The sequence below is a fragment of the Xyrauchen texanus genome, chromosome 37, assembly GCF_025860055.1.
Source record: "Xyrauchen texanus isolate HMW12.3.18 chromosome 37, RBS_HiC_50CHRs, whole genome shotgun sequence".
Classification (NCBI taxonomy): domain Eukaryota; kingdom Metazoa; phylum Chordata; class Actinopteri; order Cypriniformes; family Catostomidae; genus Xyrauchen; species Xyrauchen texanus.
Genome location: NC_068312.1, coordinates 18,748,822 through 18,769,194, shown reverse-complemented (window position 1 = coordinate 18,769,194; position 20,373 = coordinate 18,748,822). Strand labels below are relative to the sequence as shown.

The window sequence follows — 20,373 nt, the reverse complement described above, 5'->3', positions numbered from 1 at the left end:
TGCAGCAATAAATGAACCAATAAAAAGATCTGCTCGCTTGCTAAAAACAATAGTAAACCAATAACAAAAGAATTTCCCCATTAAACGTGCAAAACAAATGCATGAAACGGATATTGTGAAAAACGTATTTTGTATACACTTTAATAAGAGATAAATAAAAAAGTACATGTACAAGGGCACTGGAACAAAGCTAAAATACAGCAATAAAAAGTATTAGCATTGTCCTGCACATTTGCTGAGGTACAGACGGATAGTCAACAAACAACAGTGAAGGAATTGTTGATTCAAAACCCACTTATCCAAGCCTATATCACATGTGACTTAACACACAAGTACAGAAATGAAAATATAAGACACTCGTGCTCTCTCAGCATTTATATGCTAATCACAGCTGTGCTAAAACAAAGGGCTGACGCTTGCACCCTCATTATGATGAATTCATTAACTGAGCTTGCTTTCCATTGTGCAGACAAAGCAATATCACACTTTCTTTCTTGCGTACACAGGAAAACACAATATGTGATTACAGTTTATTGATAAAATTAAACAAATTGTGCTGTTGGATGGAAAATGTATTCTTTAACACAGCATCCTCCATCAGAATAGCTTCTCTTTAATAATCATGGGTTGAATGGGTAACAATGGCGACTACAGATGCAGCATTACATCATTTATAGTGATTTCACATTTTACATTTCTGTACTTATTGAGAGTTGCGTCTTCTGGGGTATTATAAAGTTTCCAAGTTTGACTTGTTGGCTTGCAATCTTCCAAAGTAAATGGGGAGTTTCTCTCCTTTTTCTTCCAATTTGTAAAGACCTCATGGTGGCGTAGCGACTCGCCTCAATCTGGGTGGCGAGGACGAATCTCAGTTGCCTTCGCGTCTGAGACATCAACCCACGCATCTTATCATGTGGCTCATTGAGCGCGTTACCACGGAGACATGGCGCGTGTGGAGGCCCATGCCATCCACATCTACGTACAATTCACCACGCACCCCTCCGAGAGCTAACCACATTATAGCGATCTTAGCAGATCTAAGGAGGTTACCCCGTGTGACTCTACCCTCCCTAGCAACCGGGCCAATTTGGTTGCTTAAGAGACCTGGCTGGAGTCACTCAGCACGTCCTGGGATTCGAAATATAGCAATCTCCAGGGGTGGTAGCCAGCGTCTTTACCACTGAGCTACCGGTAAGCAAATTTGAATACAACAGAGACTAAAGACATTTTATTAAGTGAAATAAACTGGATAACAAAATTACAGCAACAGTTCAATCTCTTGCATCAGATCATGTTTCAGAGAGTGAAAATGTGTTGAAGTCACACCAGGGCACTCATACAGTGGCAAACTCTTGAGCCCTTAAATAGCATATTGTATGATAAATACATGCAACATAAATAATGCTCTGCTAATGAAGGGGGAGGAACAGGGATGGAGCAAGAGAGAATGAGAGATATTTATTATTGTTGAATAGATTAACATGATATTTTTCTTTCTATCATTGCAAAAGTAGTATTTAAAGAAATCTACACTGGAATTACAACCTCACATTGAAGCTTGTGTTTTCAATGTGCGGAGATTAATGCTTTTACTTAAACTTGACAGCAATGTTATGGTTATGCTACATAAACAATAACGATTTTGAATAAGTGTATAATGTATTAATGAACTAATTATTATGTGTCATAGAATTTGCCTCTGTGTATGTGACAAGCATTAACGATGCCAACTGTGATCTTTTGTGATTATACTTCAGTTCACACTAAATTAACTCCACAAATGTTAAGAAGCCTGCGGCAGAGGGAGAAAAGTCATTTTCTACAGTACTTTTGGATTTAATGATTTAAAATGCCAATCTGCAAACTGTTATATCCAGCAAAAAAGGTTAAATATAACAAATGTCTCTATTGGTGTAATACAAAAGACTCTGGAACATTTATCCAACTTAAACACATGTGCAAAGAAGTCCCACCCCTTTGTAGTTGTTGTTGTTGTCTGCAGTTATCCATTAGCATTATACACAAGCTATTTAAGGGATAATTCACCCAAAGAGTGGAGAACGTGAGATTATGCCTGTATTATGTCAAAGGTAATACGCGACACGAGAGACAGCGTGATCTCCACACACTCGTGAAGCTTACCGGAATCACTGATTTAGAGTTAAAAAGTACTTAAATATTGATATATTTACACACCAAAAACAATCGTATCACTTTAGAAATCATTAATTTAACCACTGGAGTCGTATGGATGACGTTTATGTTGACTGTCTGTGATTTTTGGAGCTTCAAAATCGGATCACCATTCACTTACATTTTAAAGACCTACTGAGCCAAGATATTTTTCTTCTATTTACTTCAAATGTGTTCTGGTGAAGAAAGTCATACACAACTGGGATATCATGAGGGTGAGGAAATAATGAATTTGGTTGTAAAATAAAGTAAAAATGTATTTGCTACGGCCAATAGATGAAATTACCGTAAGCGCTGCGGTTTTAATATTCTTTTAGGCATTCTACTATTTAATATTATACCTCATGATGGACGTTCTAAGGTGTGCAATTATTTTTCAAGTAAATGCACAGCTATGAAGTATTCTGTCATGTCTTGACTGCATAATTTAGATTGAAAAGCACCCTTGTGATCTCTCTCTCTCTCTCTCTCGCTCTCTCTCTCATCTCACCATGCCAACCCCCCCCCCCACCCACAAACAACACCGTACACGCTACCACAGCAAAATAACCATATAAACAAAAATATTGTTTAAAGTAAATCAGTTAAAAACGTCAAACAATGTCTATTATATTCTAAAAAAAATTCAATTTTGTCCTCATGTCCCCCGCACTTACACACACACACATACAAGCAGCACATACACGCACGCACGCACGCACACACACACACACACACGTTGGTGCGGCTATCCTTAAGAGGACTCTCCATAGACAATGATTTTTATACTGTACAAACTATAGATTCTATCCCCTAACCCCTCGCAAAAAACACTCTGCATTTAAAAAAAAAAAATAAATTAAAAAAAAAATAAAACAATTTAGTATGATTTTTAAGCGATTTTAATTACAGGAACACTAGAAATGTCCTCAAACCACATTTATAGCATAATACCCTTGTAATTACCTATTTGTAACTTGAAAAAATATCCTCGTAAACCACCAAAAAACCCGCCCACCCACACACGCAACCACAGCAAAATAACCACAAAGACATTGGTTAAAGTAAATCGGTTAAGAACATCAAACAATGTCTATAATATCCTACATTTCAATTTCCGTTGAAAAGTGCCCTCGCCTCACTGCACTTACACATGCTCACACACATACTTTTGCATGTGAATGCACATGCACACACAAAGACATACTCAAAACCTTGTTACTCCAATGCAGAAAAGCGGTACATCCTCTGTTGCTAGTCCTAAAGTGACGTTTTCGAACTAGCAATCGAGGCTTAAGCAGTATCAAAGTTAGATACACTTGATCAAAACAACAGTTTCAATATTATCTGAAATTTCAGTGGGAAACACTTTCACGCCCCTCTCCCTCTCATACACACACATACACGTGGCTACACACACACACACACACACACTTTTCATTGTGAGTGAAAAATAGAGCTGTCATATCAGCGCACACCTGCATCTCAGTGGGGTTGAAAAACATTTAATAAAAGAAGCTATATACAAAAATGGTGAAACTTGCTGCTGCTGAGAAGTGCTTACATTTACATCTGGGTGATTTTAAAGCGATGTTACTTCTGACAAGAGCTGCAACAAAAGAGGTAGTCCCATAAGCAATCTCTCTCAGTTTCTGAGTTTCTCTCTTTCGATCTCTCACACACAAACTCACACACACATGCACAAATGCACTACGTCATTACTCCAGTAAGTCATCGAGTAAAGCGATTTTGATCTAGCAACGAAGGCTTGAGCAGTATCAGAGCAAGAATCTGAATATGTGGCAGAAAAAAGTAGTTCCACTCACAAGAGTGTTTTAGGGATGAAAAACTGAAAATATCTTGAGATATAAAACCCTATATTATAACAATATATTAAGGTGTGGTAACCATTTAATATGCAGAATAATTGACTCCAGCCCATTGAATTATTGAAAAATAAGGTGCATTACCACCTCGGGTGCGCATTATTTTTAAATGATTCAATGATCCATCGTCAGTTATTACTTACATGTTTCTTAATGCTAATAAATTATTTGGGTGGCCTTCCATAAGCTTCTCACAATACATTGCTGGATTTTTGGCCCATTCCTCCATACAGAACTGGTGTAACAGGTTTGTAAGTCTCCTTGCTTGGACATGCTTTTTCACTTCTGCCCACAAAGTTATCTTTCGGATTGATGTCAGGGCTTTGTGATGGCCACTCCAATACCTTGCATTTGTTGCATACCTCCACAACTTTGGAGGTATGCTTGGGGTCATTGTCCATTTGGAAGACTCATTTGCGACAGTGCTTTAACTTCCTGGCAGATGTCTTGATATGTTGCTTCAATATATCCACATAATTTCCCTTCCTCATGATGCCATCTATTTTGTGGAAGTGCACCTGTCCCTCCTGCAGCAAAGCACCCCCACAACATGATGCTGCCACCTCTATGCTTCACGGTTGGGATGGTGTTCTTCGGCTTGCAAGCCTCACCCTTTTTCCTTCAAACATAGCAATGGTCATTATGACCAAACAGTTGATTTTTTGTTTAATCAGACCAGAGGACATTTCTCCAAAAAGTAAGACCTTTGTCCCCATGTTCACTTGAAAACTATAGTCTAGCTTTATTATGGTGTTTTTGGAGCAGTAGCATCTTCCTCGCTGAGCAGCCTTTCAGGTTATGTTGACACAGGATTCGTTTTACTGTGGATATAGATACTTGTCTAACTGTTTTCTCCAACATGTTCACAAGTTCTTTTGCTGTCCTGGGATTGATTTGCACTTGTCGCGCCAAACTATGTTCATCTCTATGAGACAGAATGAGTCTCCTTCTTGAGCGATATGATGGCTGCGTGGTCCCATGCTGTTTGTAATTGCGTACTATTGTTTGTACAAATGTGGTACCTTCAGGCATTTGTAAATCTCTCCCAAGAATGATCTAGATTTTTTTGGGCTGATATATTTTGATTATCCCATGATGTCAAGCAAAGAGGCACAGTGTTTGAAGGTAGGCCTTGAAATACATCCACAGGTACACCTCCAATTCAGTACACCACCTATCAGAAGCTAATTGGCTAAAGGCTTGACATAACTTTCTGGAATTTTCCAAGTTGCTTAAAGGCACAGTTAACTTAGTGTATGTAAACTTCTGACCCACTGGAATTGTGATATAGTTAATTAAAAGTGAAACAATCTGTCAATTGTTGGAAAAATGTCTCAAGTCATGCACAAAGTTGATGTCCTAAACAACTTCCCAAAACTATAGTTTGCTGATATTAAATGTGTGGATTGGTCAAAAATGTAGTTTTAACGACTTCAACCCAAGTGTATGTAAGCTTATGACTTGAACTGTACATAACATACAACATGCAGTACAATAAACAAAACAACACAAAGTTCAGCTTTAAATTCAATAGAAGACCCATGGCTTTTAAACAACCTGATTTGTGCAGAGTGATGCACAGTGTGCCTAGCTCTGTGAGATGGAAGTGTTGAAATGTCATCTAGCTTAATTGGGTTATAGTTTGTGTTATTGTATGCAAAGCCAGCAGTGTCAATGCAGTGCTCTGTAAAATAAATCTATTAGGAGTTCTGTAAATTTACTTAGGAAGAAAAATAAGCAATTATAAAGGATAATCCCTCTGGGCAAAAATGTTTATGCTCACTCAGTCCGTTAGGTTTAGACAGCACCAGGAAATCAATGCTGTAAATATATTTTTCTCATTGTATTCTAGACACTAAGTTTTCAATTATGGTCTTTATTTTGTATTGAATTTGTCTGTAAAGTATAGTGAAGATTTGTGTTGGCACAACGGACATTGTGCAGTTGGTTCTCAGTGAACACACAGCAGTTGCTGATGTTGGGTGTGGAATAACTCTGGTGGTTGGGGTAGTTGTGATCACACTTTTTGAGTTAAAGTTGTTAGAACACCTTTGGACACTTGGGCAAGAGTGCATCTTCAGAGAGCATTTGCAGGACATGTTTGCAGAGTGTGTTGAATAGCTGTACAGGTGAGATATTCTAACATCTCAAAATGTGTGATCATAACTGACGTGTAAAACCAGATGTGTAATTCTATGTCAGTAACTATAGTGTGCGCATGCTGAGAACCAACAGTGCAAGGCCAATAGATGAAGATACTGTTCACAAACAAACTCTCGACAGTGGCATTTCCAGATTCTTCTGGACCACCTAGAAAATAAGTGCCATCAATGTTTGCTTTGTTCAAACTTTGCTGAAAACAACCCAAAACCCCATTTCCAAAAGTTTATCAGAGATTTAATACCCAAATGCCCCAACCAACTGTCCTATTATGTACTGTATTTTGACCAATATTTTAAGCAGTAGACATATATCATGCCTGATGGTAGTTTTTATATGCTGTGAGATGCGTGAGAATGCACAGTATATATATATATATATATATATATATATATATATATATATATATATATATATATATATATATATCAAAGACGGTAGGCACCAACATGTTACATGTCCAACAAAATCTTGTTCCTATGCAAGTTAAAACTCATTCTGATGCAAATTAAAAAAGAATGCTGTAAAAAATATTGCATATTGATATGAGTACATATAACCCTTTTAAAACAAGATCTTTGATCCTTTAAAACAAGACACTGAGCAAAATGGCCATGCAAAAGGTAAATCGAATAACAAATAATTTTATTTGCAGGTAGATATTTATTCAAATGGATGATAAACGAGAGCTGTAAAAAGAACTCAGTCACATATTTTCCATCTCACTGATATTCAGGTGCTGATATCGGTAGTCATATACCCTACACAATGCTCCTCTTACTCTCCATGATCTGGGAAAAAGGTGCATCATGGTGGTACTTTTAAGGGAAAAAAGTTGAAATGGGAATCAACTGATTCTAGATAAATTCTTCTACAAATTACTTTGGCTGCACACAGAATTGTACACACAGCCTGAATCAGACCTCTTCAGCGATGCAGCCTTGATGCTTTACTAAAAACATGATCAATTTACATTTATGTTTTACATTCTTATGAATTTGGCAGACTTAGTGCAATTATTACAGGGACTATCCCCCCGGAGCAACCTGGATTTAAGTGCCTTGCTCAAGGATACGATGATGGTGGCTGTGGGGATCAAACCAGCGACCTTCTGATTAACAGTTATATTCTTTAGCCCACTACGCCACCACCACTCCATACGACTCAATTCATCTATCAATTGCGGCTGGCCAGCTTCAAAATGAAACATTCTTTTCTAAACTAGGTTGTTCTATCAAACGATCTGTGAGGTTTCAGTGAATTTAGTCATTCACTGTCATTAGATGCTTAAAAGGGAGAATTCTCTGAGATATAAGTGGACAAAATGAAGTGCAAAGATTGCCAGAATACTTCAAATTGTGATGCAATTGTGAACAAAACAACATCATTAGAACATCTACAGTTAAACATGGTGGAAGTTAAACAGTTAAACACTACAAAGCTACACTGTTACTGTTTATACTGGACCGACCCTGAATTTGAGGGGACATTATTATATCAAAAGGAAAAATCTATTAGTTCTGGAGAGAAGAGTGCAATCTGAAGTTCTTCAAATGTCATTGTAGGACATGGTGCCATCTGCATAACGAAACCCTCAAAGACCATGAATTGTTGAGACTCAGAAATGGCAGTTAGACAAAGGCAGCACTAAGACCCTGAACAATTGGAGGGTTTTGTTGAAAAACAAGGATGGATTTGAGGAAAAAAAGACACTCAAAAAAAGAACTTTATAGTATTGGCTTTGCTAAGAATAATACTTCAAAGGAGAGGCCCCTGGAAAGAAATTTTGTCCAAGCCATTGAACTTTAAATGGATTTTCATCAAATGAATAAAGAACTTTGAAGACCATTTACCATTTTGTATATTTCAAGTGTAATCAAGGATAAATGGGATCACAGACACGATTATCCCTTAAAAACATTCCTCAGATCTGACCCAGGACCACATTCCATCTCTTATCTTATCTGTTGTTTGGAGTTATGCACCCACTTATTTGGTATTCCTCATCCTTTATATTATTAATCGTTTAAAAACAACAACAACAAAAAAATTATAATTGTGTAATTACCAAAAGTGTAAAGAGTCTTTAGGTTTACTACTGGGGTGTAACTTTTTTTTTTTACTTTTCACACCTGTGTTCTATCAATACGCAAAACGTCCTATGCCTACTTCATGTGGTATGAAAATCTAAATTGTTTCACTGCACACTAACAGTAGGTGCTGATGAGTTCACCTGAATCTGATGTGGAGAACGAGCAATGATAAACATTGATCATCTCATATCCGCTTTTCAGTCTGACATGCATTTTGAAAATGCTGAACAGTCAGCACTCTAAATACTTGATTGATGTTTGTGCTTCTACAATTAAAATCTATCTGATTTAATATGTAACAGCAATGAAAGCACACTATAACAATGCGATTTAGCAGGAGGTATTAAATGTCCATCTTAAGCACGTGAACCGAATTGTGAATTCAGTATCATGAACCACATCGAATCGTGGTATGAGTGAACCATTACCCTATTTACACCATATTATCACAGGATACCTTTTTCTTTGTTCATTACAAGACAGATGCCATCCGAAAAATTGTGAATATGACAAACGCCATACTCATACAAATTACAAATATATCATTGCCATTTTCTACACAATGTTGGTGAATTATCAGTATGCCATATGCATGTACACATACAGCACATATTATACATGTTATTTGTTACTCAAGGTTGTGCTGTTGTGTGAGTGATTGACTTGATATATATTTGACATTGCTATTTGATGACGCAACATGGAAGTAAACTATAGCAAGTACAACCCCTGATATATAATATAGAACTAAACTGCTCAAGACGTCAAAAAAAGTGACGCCACTGTGCCGCCATATCGCTATTGACTTAATAGGAAATCATCTCATTTCAGAGAGTAAACATTATTCATTCAATCACCGATTTTATAGCTGAACATTGCATGTATGCCACTACAAAGCAAACGTCCTACACATGTAATTATTTAAAGTTAGGAATTTTTCCTGTTTCTTGTAAGCCACAGAGAGTTATGTGTATCTATTTCAAACAGTATCCACCTCTAACAAACTTTATTGGCAAACAGATCAGCTGAATGTAAACAAGCTCACTGAAACTGAGGTAAGATACAAACAGACATTTTCAGACTTATTTATTGTAAGCAACAAAGTGTTTGTTCACTTGAAATCTCAGTCTGATCCCTGTTCAGGGTAGGATGTATTGTCACCCTAAACAAGCAGCTATTACAGCTTTTTAAATGTATCTTCTTGTGTTCTATGGAACTAAGCCATTGGGGGTTGAAAGGCCTATTGGTGAGCTATCACTTTAATGGTGAGTGATTTTTACAGTCAAAGTTGATTACATCATAACTCCTGAAATATCATCTATATTCCACATCCGCTATCCAAAAGAATCACACTTTAAAGCAAGTATTGTCTGAAAGCCTGTTTGAAGTAAAAAACAAAAACCATTTATGTAGATTTGGGGAAAGCCATTAAGGGAAAGCAGATAATGACCTCTCTCTCATGTTACCATTAAGTGTCTATGCCACAAAGGATCAGATTTCACAGCTATCAGATGACCACTGTCCTTCCATTTGGAGTCCTACTCTACACAATCTCAGTATTGAAAATGACAAAATCACTAATTCTCATATTCTAAATATACTGTACATCAACGTTAATTTGAAGGGTCCTGGGGACTCATTCATAGAACTTTGTTCATGATTTTCAATGAAAACTACCACAATCACAAATTTGCAGATTTTAAGTATGCACAAGTTTTCTGATTTATAAAACACCACACTTTATAAATAGATATTTGCAGAGGTCCGTGCATACAGTACATGTACAAGCTTTAATTCATCCTGTTTCCTTCTCTAAGTGACCATAAATGGTACACACAACACCTTTTTAATTATGCAACTTAATTTGCATATAATTTCCATATGTGATTTCAGCCATTTAGAACACAATTTAAAGAGTATGACCTTTTTGAGGCATCAAAATTATCATAAGCCAAGAAATCTCTGTGGTTATTAAAAAAACATGCTTCCTCTACAGAATGCCATGGGGAAAACCTTCCAACACATCTATCCAGCACTAAAGGTAGTGTATTAACAGCTGAGCCATGAATCCATTCTCCAATAGGAAAGGTCAATCTGACTGATTATGTAGATCAAACTTTTCAGGGATGACGGGGCAGCTGTTATTAACTTCCTGAGTCACCAATAAATCCTATACCTTATCTCTCAAAGTTGTCTAAAAGGTTAAGCCCATGTTTGCTTACTCTGCACTTCCTCAGACTCTAAAAATAGACACTAAATGATATTAATGGTGTGCTTTGCATCCACTTTGCTGGGCTGGTAATGAGGCTGTGTGTGAGGGAGTGGATCAAAGAGATGGAGCCTTGCTTCATTAATTTCTAATTAGAGTTTTAAGCCTCATCAAGTCACTCAAAGAGGCTGTGGACTAAATGAGTGAAGGCGGTTTCTCATTCAAATCAAGCATCGGTCATTCAGTCATCTGTCATCAACCATCATCCTCTTTTGTGAGCATCATTGTCTATTACCGTGCACTCGACAAGATGAGGTTTCTCTATAATGCAGTGGGTCACACGGAAGTGAAAGAGGTTGCGGGTGGTGCTACTCGGGCCAGTGGATTTAATATCCCTCCCGGACAAAGAAGTAAGAAGTAAGGTTTAAGGTAAAGTCTCTTTAGTTGGGGTCTATATAGAAGCTTTTAAAAACAGTCATTTATGAAAGTCCATTTCAGTTAGGCTGTTGCCTAGAAAGTAGCTACTTACAGTACGTAGACCAAAGACTGCAAAGCAAGCTCACTAGTAGGGCTGAACGACTTGGACAAAAAAAATCTAGTTGAGCTTATTTTGAAAAATATTACAATTGCTATTTGAACTGCATTATGGCAAACAAAAGAGAAAAAAAAAAAACCCTGCAAGTGATCCGATGAGTCAAATCGTCAAAACTGAAATTCCTTCAGTTTAATGTGATTTGAGTAATTGATCAATATCTACTCATCGCAAACGCCAAATAGAACTAAACTCTGTGCAGTCAACAGGACGTTTGGAAGATGTCAGAAAAGTTTCGTACAATTCCGCCACTAAAAAACTGTCATCACTTTGCAACAATGTTCAAATTAAATATGCATATTCTTTGGTTCAAATGCAAATATATTCTTAAAAAAATAATTTCAACAATCAAAGATCAGCACCTTACAACTCGTATTGGGAAAGGTCAAGGGTTATGGAAATTACAATATACAAGCAGGGTTTCATCTCGAAGCCACATATAAAATGTTGTGACAATCGGCCGCACAGTGGCACTACAATTAGCCAATTCATGTTTTTGCTCATAACTCCGGAACTGTTTAGACTACAATGCAAAATTGTAGCTTCTCAGAATCCAGCAGTGCCCTACACTGATATGGTCACTTTATTTTCTTTTTTTACGATTTCGATATATTCGAAAAACCTACTTGTTCGAACTCGTTCTAGGCTGTTTGCCTGATTATCACAAAATTTGGTATACATCATCTACAGACCCTCCTGACAAAAAGCTATCTAAAGAATTTTGATGTGTCAAATCATTCTAAAGATATAAGCAAATATGTTTTGGGCGTGGCCTATAATGACTAATTAGCCTGTATCTTGTGAGCGCAATTTTTTAAACTTAACAAAATTTAACATGCCACGTTTCAATAATTTTTTATGCTAGGGAGTGCTATAACTTAAGAAAATCCTATTTTTGCCTCAAACAGTGTCTTTTATGTCTCAAACAGATTATAGATAAATTAGAAAGAGTCGTTCAAGTTTTAGCAGAAACTCAGGGGCATAGTCTTATTTTGGCTAATATTTATGCACCTAACTTTGATGATCAGGGCGTTTTTTTAGATCTTGAAGAGAAGTCGCAAGCTGCTGGCAACCCTCATGATATAATATTGGGAGAAGACGTCAATCTTTTGATGGACTCAGTCCTTGATCATAGTGAAGCAGAAGTGTGCAAGCCACCTAGAGCAACACTGACACTTCACAGGATGTGTAAAGATTTTGGTCTTACAGATATTTGGAGACTTTTGAACTCATTTGGTAGGGACTACACATTTTTTTCATCAGTCCATAAGATTTATTCTAGAATTGTTTTTTTTTTAATGTCCAAGTCCCTCATTTCATCTGTTGCTGATTGCTCAATTGGAAACATTTTAGTCTCAGCTCACACCCTGGTGAGTTTAGAGGTGTTGGCACATATGGAGAATAGGAAATCATATAGTTGGTGCTTTAATGTATACCTTAAATGTGTGGGTGTGGCTTGGGAGGAATTTAAGGAGGTTCTTAGGGGCCAGATCATATAGTATGCCTCATTCACCAAAAAATCCAAAGAACGAGAACTTGTGGAGTTTTAAAGGAAAATTAAAAGTGCAGGTCTGAAGTGCCGAATGTCGTCTGATGGCCTCAGAGAATTGACCCAATTGAAATACAGATATTTCAGTCAGGGAAGGTGGAGTTTTGGCTATTCAGGGCAAGACAGTCATACTTTGAGTCGGGGGACAAAGCAGGGAAGCTTTTGGCTAGAAATATAAAGCAGAAAGTGTCTTTTTACCATTCCCTCTTTTTCATGCTTTTAAATAGAGAAGGGATCTTTCTACACAAGTCTGCAGTTGTAAGTGTGTTTATTTCATTGTTTTTAACATTGTTAAAGTGGTATTCATTGCTAGATCAGGTGCTGTTTGTTTACTTGACGTGCATCGATTAAATGTGTGTGCGCTATATATGTTTTGACTTGTCCCAAAGTATTCGCTGCTAGATTTGTTTTGACTTATCCCCTAGTATTTGCAGCTAGATTTAGGGTTGGTTATCTTCCTGAGGATACAGAAACACCTGCTGCTCTCTCCCACAACAACTACTCTCACACCCCTCATCATACCGGTAGGGGTGGAGGAACAGGTTTGCTCATGCATAATAACTGCACTTTTTCACCACAGGCTTCACTATGTAACAATACATCTTTTGAATTCCATGCCGTTACTACAATGCATCCCACAAAAATACATGTTGTTGTCATCTATCGTCCTCCAGGTCAGCTGACAAGCTTCTTGAGGAGCTGGATGTCCTGCTGTCCTCCTAGCCAGAGGATGGTAGGCCACTTGTGGTTCATGGTGATTTCAACATACACCAAGACAAGCCCCAGGCCACTGAACTGAATACTCTTCTGGCCTCATTTGATTTGGAAAGACTACACACCACAGTAACTCAAAGATCGGACAACCAGCTGGACCTCATTTTTACACTGTACTACCTCAAATATTCTTGTTACACCTTTACATGTCTCTGATTACTTCTTTGTTCAATTCAACATGATTCTCCCATCTATAGTAAAACCGACTCCACCTTTTGTTTTCTTTTCGCCGTAACCTCAGTTCCCTTTCACCCTTCCACTGATGTCTCTACCTCTCTTCCCACACAAAATGTATTTTCCACACTTGATGTAAACACTGCCACAGACACACTTTAATCTACTTTAACAAACTGTCTAGACAACATTTGTCTTCTCTCCTCTAGACCAGCACGTACTACACCACCTAGCCCCTGGCTGTCTGATGTTCTTTGTGAACATCGGACTGATCTCAGAGCAGCTGAGAGGAGATGGTGGAAATCTAGAGATCCAGCAGATCTAGGTAAATATCAACTTCTGCTTGCAACTTTTTCAGATAACATAAAAGCTGCAAAAACCTATTACCAGACCAAGACCAACAGCACCACAGACACTCGTAGAATGTAGAACATTCAACACACTTCTCTGTCCTCCCCCTCCACCACCTGACACATCACTAACACCAGATATCTTCGTCACATTTTTTACAAATAAGGTTACAACCATCAGCAATACATTCACTGCACCACACCCTGTCAAACACCTGGCTCCTGTATGCAACCATACATTCTGTATGTTCTCTACTTTGACTGACACTGAGGTCTCTAAACTCCTCTCCAACCACCCCACCATTTGTTCCCTTGACCCCATTCCATCACACCTTCTCCAGGCCACCTCTCTGTCCATCCTACCTGCACATATACACATAATTAACAAATGTCTACTTACAGGCACTTTTCCCACTACATTTAAGCAGGCTCGAGTAACCCCACTGCTTAAAAAACCTGCACTTAACCCCACACAGATAGAACAATACAGACCAGTCTCTCTCATCCTATTCATGGCAAAAATACTTGAAAGGGCAGTTTTCAATCAGATCTCTCACAGAACAAGCTACTGGATGACAATCAGTCAGGCTTCAAAAGTGGACACTCCACTGAGACTGCCCTGCTGTCTGTCTGTCACGGAGTCGCTGAGACAGGCGAAAGCTGAATCCAGATCATCCGTTCTGATTCTGCTGGACCTTTCTGCAGCCTTTGACTCAGTCAACCATCAGATCCTTTTCTCAACCCTCTCTACTCTGGGCATCAGTGGAACTGTGCTTGACTGGTTGACCTCCTATCTCTCAGATAGGTCCTTAAAGTTAGCCTGGAGAGGTGAGATATCCAAGCCACATCAGTTACTTACTGGGGTACCTCAGGGATCAGTGCTTGGGCTACTTCTCCATATACACAACATCACTGGGACCCATCATTTAGTCACATGGTTTCTCTTACCACTGCTATGCTGACGACACGCAACTCTACTTGTCTTTTCAGCCCAATGACACCACCATTACTGCTTGAATCGCTGCATGTCTGGCACACATCTCGGCCTGGATGAAGGAACACCACCTGCAACTCAACCTAGCCAAGACCGAACTCCTTGTCTTTACCTTGCTGTTGAACACATCACCACCGTGCAGCTGTGTTCAACTACAGTAATACCTTCAAAACGGTCAGAAATATTGGGGTAACCATCGATAACAAGCTAAATTTCACAGACCACATCTCAAAGACTGCAAGATCATGTAGATTTACACTCCACCACATGCCACACAACTGCACTTGTCATAACTAGACTGGACTACTGTAACTCTCTCATTGCAGGCCTTCCTGCATGTGCAACTAGACCTCTGCAAATGATCCAGAAGAGAGCGCATGTTACACCACTCTTTGTTTCTCTCCACTGGCTGCCGGTTGATGCACTTATTAAATTCAAGGCTCTGATGCTGGAATACAAAACGGTCACTGGGTCTGCTCCAGCATACCTAAAATCATTTATGTAGATCTACACTCCCGCCAGAAGCCTGCGGTCGGCTAAGGAACGTCGCCTTGTTGTACCAACACAGAGAGGCACCAAAGCACTTTCCCGGACTCTCAGTTTCATCATACCAAGTTGGTGGAATGCCCTTCCTAACTCCATCCATGAAGCTGACTCACTCTCGGTCTTCAAAAAAAAAAAAAACGACTGAAAACACATCTTTTCCATGAGCACTTAACCAAAAAACCAAAAAAAATTATTCTTGTTGCACTTAAATCTGTTTTGAATGCTAGTGAAACTTTGTAGTATGGCACTTTTCATAGAAATGTCGCCTTAAGATGATTCGCTTATGTTTTCCTCTTTTGTAAGTCGCTTTGGATAAAAGCATCTGCCAAATGAATAAATGTAAATAATTCTATCTTGATCTCCATAGTCGGTCTACTGATGAGGATATTAGAAACTTTGTGGAACCATTAGAACCCCCTAAACTGATGGCTGAGCAAAAACAATCTCTTGATTGAGATAACCTTGGAGGAGCTTGGCGAGGTAAATAAGGCCTTGCCTACAGGCAAGGATCTGGGGCCAGAAGGATTTGCTGCTGAATTTTTTTAGATTTTATGCTACAGAATTGGCTCCATTTTTGCTAGATGTTTATATGGAAACATTAAAGAATGGAAGAGTTAAAGCTAAACGTTAATATATTGTAAAATAAATTTGGCTAACCGATTAAGAAACGTTATGACATCTTACACATATAGGTCAGGTGGGGTTTATTCAGGGCCATAGCTCTTCTGATAACATTAGACGTTTCATCAATATCATGTGGTCAGTGGCGAATGAGCAGACTCCAGTCACTGAGATCTCACTTGATGCCAAAAAGGTGTTTGATATGGTAGAATGGAATTATCTTTTTAAGATTTTGGAAATGTATGTGTTCGGGAATATTTTATTGGTTGGATTGTTACTTTATAGACACCCGGTAGCGGAGGTACAAACAAATGGATTAATTTCAGATTATTTAACTCTGGATAGGGTCAACTGGCAGGGTTGCCCTAATTCCCCATAATTTTTCTGTCTTGCCCTGGAACCATCAGCAGTTGCGATAAGAAAAGAGTATCTAATTCCCAGCAAATTTGTTTGATTTTGTTAAGAGTTCATTTTGACCTTTTAATACAAAATTTTTTTGAGCGATGTGGGCAGCTGGGCTTTATTACATTTATCTATGATTGGGAAGGTTTTGGTTTTAAAATAATTTATATTCCAAAATTCAACTACCTGCTACAGTTTCTCCCTATAGATGTCCCCCTCTCTTATTTCAAGCATTTTGATAGCATAGCGAAGTCCTTCATTTGGAATGGAAAATGTCCAAGATTCCATTACAGTAAATTGCACAGGTCGATTGACAAAGGTGGCTAGGCCTACCCAAGACTGTTTTACTATTATGCATTCGGTCTCAGACATTTGGCTCATTGGTCATTTCTACCAGAGCAAGCCCCTCCCTGGTATTGTATTGAACAGAACGTTATTGCCCCTATTTCACCATGGCAAAGCCTTTCTATCAAACAAATTGGAGAAGATACGTTACATCCCGTTCTCGCATTTGCACTCTGTATGGACAAAAGTGTCCTGGGTGTTTAATTCGGACATTTATTTAAATGTTACCTCTAGCATATGGCTGAACACAAAATTACATATTAATAAGTCCTCTTTCTGCTGGTCAGAGTGGATTGTAAGGGAGGTTAAAACACTCGGTGACCTATATAAGAGTGGAGAGTTGAGATCCTTTGAAAATTTGGTTCAACATTTTGGAATTCCCAGATCTCAGTTCTTTAGGTATTTACAGCTGCGCCACCTGCTCTGAACTATTTTTAGAAGTAGCATACACCCCCCTTGAGTGTCAAATATTCTGAGTGGTCATAAATGCTTTTGGAAAAGATCATGAGGCATCAGTGTATTACTCCCTGCTAATTCAGAGTCTGACTTAACTATCAAGAGATTATGGGAGAAAGATTTATACTTGGTATAGGAGGAGGGAGTGTGCACCTACAATAAAAAGTCTGTTATCTAGAGATGCAAGGGTGCACCTTATGCAATTCAAGATTTTATACAGATTCTATTGGACCCACTTTATATTGTATAGGCTTGGTTTTAAAGATACACCCACCTGCTGGTGATCTCAATCAGAAGATGGAGACACAACCCATTTTTTTTGGTGGAATGTTAAGATCCAAGAATTTTGGTTGAAGTTTCAGAGTTTCATGTGTGCCCCATTTCATTTTGCCCCAGACTCTCCATTTTAGGTGATGGGGCGGTCATCAATATAAGGGATAAACACACAAAAAAATTGGTTCCTAATCAGTGTTATGATCAGCAGACAAATTGTTTTAAGGGGATGGAAGTTGGTTGGAGCGCCCTCATTTCAAGAGTGGTGCACGGAGATTGGGAGGGTGGTGGCTTTCGAGGAAGTGTCATGTAGAAAGATGGGGATTTGGGATTCATTTGATGGGAAATGGGGCAGCTATTTGGCATTTTTTTGGAGTGGCAGTGGAGAGGGAAGTATGTGTGTGTATACTTATATGTGACCACAGGGATGTTTGTTGAGGGTCAGGGTGGGGTTGGAACACACAATTGAAAAGTTGTTTTGTAAAGAGGAACGATAAGATGTTATTTTTTAACAAGGTTATTTTTCCTGCCCACACTGCAAAGACCACCAAGACGTGGCTTGATAAGTCCATTAGGCTCATGTTTTGACCCGGTCACAACTCAGATTTGAACCCTATAGAGAATATTTGGTCTCACATTAAACTCGAACTAACCGAGAAACGTTTTTCAACTACTCATCAACTGTCTGAAGCCATCAACATTGACTCTTCTTTCTATATAAAGCTGTATGAAAGTTTAGCCACAAGGCTTAAACATTTAAGAAATCAAAAGGGGAAAACTATCCCATACTAATTTTTTGTTCAGTTCTTGCCAATTTTCTGACAAATGATTTGTGGTTAAGACCATTAAAAGCAAAAAAAAAATAAAAATATAAAAATAAAATGCAAAAAAAAAGAAAGAAAAATCTAATTTGGGCTTCGCCTATTTTTTTTTTTTTGCCCAGGAGTGTACTGAAAAAACTAAAATAAAAAATGATACTAAACTTTAAAACACTAAATTAAATAAAACTAACAAGAGTAAAAACTACTGAAAGGACAAATATAAAAGAAAAACTTTTACAACCCTGTTGGCTCCTTGCTCTTTTGTAGATGGATTTATAACGCTTCATTTAAATTTGCTAATTGCAGGTAAAATTCACCTATAGAGCAACCTGAGATTGAGTGCCAATCAGACCTATTGTAGAACTACTCTACAGTTATTCGCTAGATCCCCAGGATGGAGTTTCTCACCAAATAGAAAACAATTAAAAGGACTCCGTAGATAACTAGAAAAATGCTAACACAGAGGAGATCTGCCTTGCAAACTTTTAAAAATCAAGCAAATATCTGTCCAACACCTTTCAACTTGACTCAAACCACCATTGACATGATTCTCTCCAGTCACTTGAGGAATGAGAGGTGCTGCTCGACACTAAGAGGCAACAGGAGAGGACAAAGTGTTGTTATGCTAGCTGCGCTAATACACGTAAACCAGAAGAGAGGAGAGCATGCTTGAGAGGCTTCTCAGTGTGCTCCATCAACAAACTGAAGGTTAAGCTGTCTGAGACGTGCTGAGAGCTCTTCATTTAGGTGCGGAAAATGTCAAAGTCCTTAGAAACAGTTGCATGTAACCACACAATATTCTTGAAGAACAAATTTAAATAGGTCTTTCTCGATAATTACGTTAATCGCCTTAACGTGATTATTTGACCAATACCAATCACATATTGCCGACAAAATAATACATTTTGAAATGCCACGAAAAGAAAAACTGTCACTTTTATTAACATGCCTTTTTATGAACATGATGTATCAATGAACATTTCATTCTAATTTAATAATGATCAAATTAATCAATATTATATAACTAATATACATTTTAGGCTGGCTGGGATCCAGTTAACCAAAGAGAGAAATATTTAAAATACTTGTAAATTTGTAGAATTATTAATTTCTTTCTAACCCTGTGCCGTATCTGTTAAACTTTTATGTGCATTTAATTGTCTGATTCCATGTTCATTGTGAATAAACTACTTCTTAATTTGTACGTGTAAGCTACACTGTAGGTTATATGAACAAGAGACAATTCAATTACTAATAACAATTACATGTATGACAATTAATCGCCAGCCAACATTTTATGATCATGACAGCCCTAATAATTGGTGACCAAAACACCCCCCCAACATGTGTTGTGTTGATTAGAAATGTGTTGATTATAAACAAACTTGTACATCCACCTCTCATATAAAACACACAAGTCATTAGTTCTATTAAAGTATGACATATTCAACAAACAAAATGTCCACTTCAATTACATTATGGAGTGCTCCAAACCGTCTTTCTCTATTGCATGTTTTTTGAGCTTCTAAAGTAGTGTTATTGTCTCTCTCATCTGTCCCATTTTCCTCCCCCTTGCTCCCTAGTCACAAATTTGCATAGTACTATTACGATATGATAACAACTGCATAATAATCTAATTATACTAACTGCATGAGGGTAGGCTTGAAAGTTTTTATAGGCATACTGGAGGAAGCTGTCATTATATCAGAATCATTATCAGAATATTTTTGTGTGATTTGCAAAAACCCTGAGATCTTGAGTTATCTGAATACATTAGCACCAATTTCATATCTGTGCGTACCACAGTAATATTCTCGTTCCAATTTGGTTTTGATTTCACTCGATAATATGCTAAAGCGAGTGGCTAATAGGTTGGCAATAATCATTTAGAAAAAGCATTTTCAAAGGTTTTTTGATTGTCGATCAGGACAGAGCTTGCCTTTTCAGTATGTGGGT

General features: G+C 37.9%; 1 protein-coding gene across 3 annotated transcripts in view; it reads right to left on the bottom strand.

Moving 5' to 3' along the window:
* The window catches only part of ipo11 (importin 11), a 180,953-nt gene that overhangs the window by 1,104 nt on the left and 159,476 nt on the right, over positions 1–20,373 (bottom strand). The gene's annotated exons all lie outside the window — the stretch shown is intronic.